This window comes from Salvelinus sp. IW2-2015, unplaced genomic scaffold, assembly GCF_002910315.2.
Source record: "Salvelinus sp. IW2-2015 unplaced genomic scaffold, ASM291031v2 Un_scaffold2137, whole genome shotgun sequence".
Lineage (NCBI taxonomy): Eukaryota > Metazoa > Chordata > Actinopteri > Salmoniformes > Salmonidae > Salvelinus > Salvelinus sp. IW2-2015.
In genome coordinates, this window is record NW_019943471.1 from 289177 (window position 1) to 296998 (window position 7822).

Sequence of the window (7822 nt, forward strand, 5' to 3'; positions counted from 1 at the left end):
CACTCAACGGATGGCACAGCCACATAACCCTGCCCTCACCATAGCGCCCTGCTCCAGCTTTGGGCCAGGTGACCAGCCAGGGCCCTCTGCCAGCCCATCCATCAGCCCTCACTGTGAACTCTGACTGCTCTCTCTCGTTTTACCCCTCCCTCTCACCGCCACCCCTTTCCATCCCTTGCACCCTCTTCCTCTCTCTCTCCGGGCATCCCCTGGCCAGAACTTGGCCAACCCCGGTTTATTTACCCTCAGCTCTATGAGATTAAATATTTAGAGGGAACAGTTTGCACACAAAGGCTGTGTCCCAAATGGCACCCTATTCTCTATATAGTGCACTACTTTTGACCGGATCCCTATGGTCCCTGGTCAAAGGTAGTGTACTACACAGGGGACAGTGTGCCGTTTGGGACACACTCTATGGGGTGCTGCATGCCTGGTGTAACACTACAACCACTTTCCCTTCTGGACACGGGTAGTACACTATATATACAACGTGTGTGGACACCCTTTCAAATGAGTGTATTCGGCTATTTGAGCCACACCCGTTGCTGACAGGTGTATGAAATCGAGCACACAGCCATGCAATCTCCATAGACAACCATTGGCAGTAGAATGGCCTCACTGAAGATCTCAGTGACTTTCAACGTGGAACCGTCATAGGATGCCACTTTTCCAACAAGTCAGGTCATCAAATTTCTGCCCTGCTAGAGCTGCCCCGGTCAACTGTAAGTGCTGTTATTGTGAAGTGAAAACGTCTAGGAGCAACAACGACTCAGCCGCGAAGTGGTACAGAGCCCTGACCTTTGGGATGAATTGGAACGCCGGCTGTGAGCCAGGCCTAATTGCCCAACATCAGTACCTGACCTCACTAATGCTTTTGTGGCTGAATGGAAGCAAGTCCCAGTAGCAATGCTCCAACATCTAGTGGAAAGCCTTCCCAGTAGAGTGTAGGCTATTATAGCAGCAAAGGGGGGAGCAACTCCATATTAATGCCCATGATTTTGGAATGAGATGTTCGACGAGCAGGTGTCCACATATATCCCCTTCATGTAAAGCTGGACACTGCAGACCAGGATCCTGTTCTGTAGAGATCAAACACAAACAGTTATGAAATGGAAAATTACAATTTTTATTGGACAAATTCAGGTCAGTTTCAAACCATTTTGTCTCGTTCTGTGCCTACTGAACACCACCCAGTTCTGAGGGCCATGGTTATGTGACGGGGGTGGAATGGTGAAGGGAGCCAGGAGAATGTATCAGCCTCCCTCCCCCATCCTCCCTCGATTGCTGGCGTCACGCTCCACTTGCCTCTACTTCCTCCCTCCGTCGGACTTCTCCCTCCCTCCCTCCTCTCTCTGCTCCTCTCCTATTCACGCCATCTGGCGTAATGAAAGAATCGAGTCCCACACCAAAATGCTCTATCCTTGTCATGTTACAAGAAGGCGTCACCGATGAGACCTACAGTACTCTCATAGGCCTCTCGCGTTTCATATTTCTGTGTTTTTTAGTTTGACTACTGCTACAAGTAACCACGGCGTTGCCAGTGGCAGGCAAATCATGTGCTAATTATGCCATCTAAGCTGTATTACACCATTGAGCTGAGCGTGTTAATTTCCTAATTTACGACGGCTGTTCCTGCGCGGAATGTTATCGAGACTGATTATTGCTTCACTTAACGTACCGGTATACTGGAGTTACTATCAACCTCATATAGAGTGATCTTATATCATCGAGCCCAAACTGAATTCAGCGGCAGCTCTCTACGATTCAACAACGGCAAAGTACAGACGCAACTTTGCATCGACATACGAGAGACTCTGTGCGAAACTTGATACTTCGGCGAAAAAGTGCCCATCACACGACTACAACTCTAGCACAACCACACAACGAGCTACACACAAACGACATCGAGCAACAACACACACACTACAGAGGCGATCACATTCATGAAGCACCGACGACACACATCACACACACATCTTAAAAATACCTCCAACACAGTGAGGCACAATGGATCAGAAGATACAGTCTACACTCACTACAGGAAGACTATAATTGTGCAATGAGCTGTTTGTTGGCGATTGTTCAGTGCTAACACCTGTTTGAACACAGGCACTTGCGTGTGTGCTAATTATCTTGAGCGTCCAGGAATCGCTATGTTGACAATGAAGAACTTGCTTTTCTCAGCTGGCTATCTGGTTAATATAACAGGTGAAATCATCGAAAAAGGGCATGCTTGCTCCTCACACCACGTTGTATACTTATAGTGCAACCTAACCATCTCATTGGTGCTCGCTAATGTAGCCATGACTAGGGTGCCGGGATAGGTGTCGTGAGATGAGTTACTGGATGGCACCAGGCAGCAAGACTGCATACCGGCTATTGTACTAGAATGGGCCAAGCGACTCCTTAGACTAATAATCAGAAGGTCAGCTCAGGATGAGAGGAGTCCCGCAGACTGGGAAACAAGGTACTCCACCAACCCTGACTCTGTTGATCTTGGGCCATGACAAACCAGCCTTCAACGGAGACTGTGAGTGTAGCCGAGCGACACATCACACTGCACTGCTACGTCGACAGCACGCAGCGACCACCATGAGAGGATCGCGGTCAAAGTACGATCACGCACGTACGACACTCATGTGAGCTGTATAGGACACTACACTGCTTCTCTCTTCTTTCTGTCTCTCTCTCTCTCTTTCTCTCTCTCTCTCTGATTCATACACGCCATCCCAAATTCCCTGTTCGGATAACTAAGCCCCACATAATAAGTTCCATATTGGTTCAATGATCAAATATTGGTAAAGATCTCAAAGGGGTCGTAATGTGAGGATTTACGGTCTCCTCTCAGTTCCTGTGAGCCCAGTACACCCAGAGGAAGTCTGGAAAACCCAGTCCACTTTTCTCTCCACAACTCGGTTTGTCTGGAACCTTCTGAGTCATCAGCACCAGAATGGCCCTTTACCGTTTAACACCCTGAATGACAGGAATCGGAAAGGAAATACAGGTGAAATGCTATTGTTGTGTGAAGACAGAGGGGGGGGGGTGACTCGAACTAGGAGTTCTTCTATTACTCACACACGACACACAGGCACAGACACAGGCACACAAGGCCCTCTGTGTCTGTATGGAGGGGACTGTACCTTCGCCTGCTGACTTTAGACAACCACTTAAAAACCTCCAGGAGGAAAGAAACCTAACCCAAACATTCCCCTAAATCTGCTCTGGACTTTCCTGCAGAGAAGTGTGTACTCTGTTTTGCTGTTTCGTCCTGCCCTTAGTCTAAGTACAGCTCACTGGTGGCTGTGTGTTCTGTTAGTGTTCCTCTTTGAGCCTCTGAGTAAGTCTGTCCCCGCAGAGTGGTGAACCTAATGAAACCTAACGGCTTCCTCCTTATCTCCTTACCATACAATACAATATTAGTCCCCTTTTATGCCCAGTATCAAATAAAATAAAATGTATTTATAAAGCCCTTCTTTACATCAGCTGATATCTCAAAGTGCTGTACAGAAAACCAGCCTAAAACCCCAAACAGCAAGCAATGCAGGTGTGAGAGCACGGTGGCTAGGAAAAACTCCCTAGAAAGGCCAAAACCTAGGAAGAAACCTAGAGAGGAACCAGGCTATGAGGGTGGCCAGTCCTCTTCTGGCTGTGCCGGGTGGAGATTATAAGAACATGGGCAAGATGTTCAAATGTTCATAAATGACCAGCATGGTCAAATAATAATAATCACGTAGTTGTCGAGGGTGCAACAAGTCAGCACCTCAGGAGTAAATGTCAGTTGGCTTTTCATAGCCGATCATTGAGAGTATCTCTACCGCTCCTGCTGTCTCTAGAGAGTTGAAAACAGCAGGTCTGGGACAGGTAGCACGTCCGGGGAACAGGTCAGGGTTCCATAGCCGCAGGCAGAACAGTTAAAACTGGAGCAGCAGCACGGCCAGGTGGACTGGGGACAGCAAGGAGTCATCATGCCAGGTAGTCCTGAGGCATGGTCCTAGGCTCAGGTCCTCCGAGAGAGAGAGAAAGAAAGAAAGAAAGAAAGAAAGAAAGAAAGAAAGAAAGAAAGAAAAGAAAGAAAGAAAGAAAGACAGAAAAGAGAAAGAAAGAAAGAGAGAATTAGAGAGAGCATACTTAAATTCACACAGGACACCGGATAAGACAGGAGAAATACTCCAGATATAACAGACTGACCCTAGCCCCCGACACAAACTACTGCAGCATAAATACTGGAGGCTGAGACAGGAGGGGTCAGGAGACACTGTGGCCCCATCCGATGATACCCCCGGACGGGGCCAAACAGGCAGGATATAACCCCACCCACTTTGCCAAAGCACAGCCCCCACACCACTAGAGGGATAGCTTCAATCACCAACTTACCATCCTGAGACAAGGCCGAGTATAGCCCACAAAGATCTCCGCCACGGCACAACCCATGGGGGGGTGCCAACCCAGACAGGAAGACCACGTCACTCAAGTGACGCATCTCCTTCCACCTCTCTATCTCTCACTTGTGAAATAGCAGTGAATGGGGTCACACACACACACACACACACTTTAGCCTCACTTGGATTTTTGAACTTGACCAATCTAAACAAAGAAAAATCAGTATGCCAAGTTACGTAGCTAGCAGGAGACCACATGGTAACAAACTCAGGGTATGATTGGCCCGGGGGTCCACACTGCCTGTAGCGTGTCCAGTACAGTTACTACTTCCTGTGCACATGGAGGAGAGAGGGCTTTCTCAGTTCTTACAGGACGTTAGGCCAGGTGTTGTGCCAGGAGAGGACACACCTCTGTCCTGACTGTTTCGGTTGGGCTTAGTGGCTAATAAAGTTGGGAGCCCCTCTCGGGATGACCGCTGACCTCAGTGAAACCCAGAGAGGAAGTGAGGAAGCAGGAGTCACACCAGATACGTGGAGTGTCCCATGTTCAGACCACATGAGAGGGAGAGTGGAGCAGGCTTCCTTATTCTCTGAAACCACAGTTATTACATAAGTACAGGCCTTGGATTCTGCTCTCTATAGCTATATTCTTTGAAAGTTCAGTTTCTGTTTTTTCATGTTTACTCATGCTTTCATTGCACGATACACTGATGACTGACTTCCCTGTGTGTGTGTGTGTGTGTGTTTCAGGGTACTGGAGCATCACAGTGTATGGGCGTAAGCACTGCTACAAGCTGTACACCAAGCACTTCAACGAGGCTGTGCACTGGGCCTGCGCTGTCCAGAAGGTCATCGACACAAAAGCCCCCGTGGAAACGCCCACTCAGCTCCTGATCCGAGACATCGAGGTGAGAGACACACATATACCCCCACACACACACACACACACACACATACTGCTTCACAGCATCTCGCTGCCCGCCCCAGACCAGACCACTGCCAAGCCGCCGATGACAAGGGTTACCAAACACGCACAACGGACATTATACCGCCGCTCTGTCACCACGGCAACCGCGCGACCAGACTGGGCCGCGAGTCCAAAGTGTCCTCCAACTGTCGTTGCTGCTGCCTTCAGGGAATGATCTTATTCCACCAAGCTGTGAGAGGAGAGGAGGCAACCCGTAAAAGTTCCACCGGAATGTTCTGCCCTATTTTAAGGAACGTGTCATTTTTAGAGGCAAAAGGGTGGATGAAGAGGGTGTGCACGGCAAAGCGTCATATTTGGACCCGATCCTGGGGTGTGTACGTGTGTTTGCCCACAGAAACATGCCTCACTTAACAGTTGAATGAGGCACAGCAAGTTCTTCTATTTTTAAAGTATGATTTCCTTCATCACTAAGGCAAGTCTAAGAGAAAAGGGCAGACCACGCTCTGCCATCACTTTGGAATTCACCAAGTGGTGTTAAGTCTTTGCTTGTTTGCTATTCTGAGTTTGTGTGTTGTTGTGTGTGTATTCTTGTAAATGTGCCCTTCGATCACTTGACTTCAGCGGGAGGAGGAAGAGAGGGGCCCGCTTTTTAAAGAGTTGCCCCCATCTTCTCTTCCTCCCCCTTTCCAATCCTCCTCCACTCTTTTTCACACTTAACACAAAGCCTAGCCGAATCCCACTGAAGGCTGGAGAACACTACTGAACGCAACTGACACTACAGGAGAGGGAGAGGGAGAGGGAGAGGGAGGGAATGAATAGAGGAGTGCTTTGTGTGAGAGAAGTGCTTATCTCTGAGTGTAGATGTGTGTCCCACCAGACATGGAGGTGAAGAGAGATGACCGTTTCAGCCTTGGACCTCCAGTCTGTGTCGCGTGTGAAAGAGGGAGAGGGAGAGAGGGAGGTAGCGAGGGCGGGAGAGAGTGAGAAGGACAAGGGAGCATGTCCATTTTTAGGACATAATGAGGATGGATGTTCTGTCGGAATCCTGTAGATTATAAATGAATCCCGTTGTGTCCTCTTGCGACCTCTACATAGACTGCAATGTGTTTCCCAGTGTTGAGCACTCTACAGGCACTGTATGTTCTCCTATGGTAATGTCCTGTGTATGTAGGCTGTATGTGTCTGTCCAATAGACAGTCTGCCAGTGTTCCACATGGTCCCAGTTCAGATTGACCAAAACATTTCAGAGGAATGTGTCAACTTTGCCCCACAAAGGAGGGTGAATTGGGGGAAGGCGGGAGAGCAGTGGCAACATTACTAATGGTCAACAGGTGCAGGCAGGGATTGCAGTAGTGGATGCCGTCTGCGTAGGGCGGCAAGAAGCCTAGCGGTTAAGAGGTTGGGCCAGTCGCTGGTCGAAAGGTCGCTGGTTTGAATCCTCAAGCCGACTAGGGGGAAAATCTGTCTGTGCCCTTGAGCAAAGCACTGAGCCGTAATTCCTCCTGTAACTCGCTCTGGGTAAGAGCGTCTGCTAAATGATTCAAATGTCATGTAGAATGTGTTTCTGTCAATGAGAGTAGCATCTGTAGCGAGATACCACACAGACATGTAAATAATGTCAGTGACGGCGGTGTGTTTTGTTGGGTCCCCAGGTGTTTAAAAAGCGGTCATAGCTGTCCTCCTGCTCCATGGCCTGACTCCCACTGACCCTAGTCGCCCCTGTTACCCAACACACTCTCTCTCAGAGCAGCCCTGCTTGGGGCTGCTCCCAGGTCAACTGGAAGGTCAAGGAGGCTCATCTGTCTCTCTCTCTTTAACTGTCTGTCTGTCTCTCTGTCTTTCTTCTCCAGGAGAACAAGTTTAACCCTGAGGTGGTAGATAATATCTACCAGCACAACCCCATCCTGAAGCACACCCAGAGCCCACTGTATGCCCCCCTGCTGCCCTTCCCTTACGGCAGCCTGGAACACACCTGTAAGTACTACTATCATGCTACCACCTGTCCCTGCGGTCAGTGCTATGCCTGTAAACTCTACAATAAAACACGAGCAGTTACACACGCACACCCACTCACATATGGGTAATGCTGTCACATGCTCGTTGACATGCCCAGTAATCATACACTGTAACAGACTCACATATTGAGTTAGTCACCTGTAATGCCTAACCGCCTGCGTGCCAAGTCAAGGCCAGTGAGTGAGACTGCTTAGATAAGGAATGATGAGAGACGGCCACTAAAGCTTAGTTGTTCCACCGAGAGACCTCACAGAGACAGGATCATCTATTCTCAACCATGCTGACTGGTCTAGTCTGGTCTAATTCTGGATCAGAGCGGCGGGCACCCCTGAGGGGACATAGAGGACGCGCTTCGTCCGTGCCGATCTCACTCTGCTGCAGTACAGTTGATACGCTGGTCACTGCTTCTCCCGCACCGTTCGCGCAGTTAGCCCTTACCGCCTGTGTCTGTGGGGGGGGGGGCTGGCGGGTCTAGTACCAGACGCATAGTATTAGGAAT

At 49.3% G+C, this 7822-nt stretch overlaps 1 pseudogene; it reads left to right on the forward strand.

Moving 5' to 3' along the window:
• Positions 1 to 4101: 4101 nt before the first annotated feature.
• The window catches only part of LOC112073070 (unconventional myosin-X-like), a 20450-nt pseudogene continuing 16729 nt past the window's right edge, over positions 4102 to 7822 (forward strand).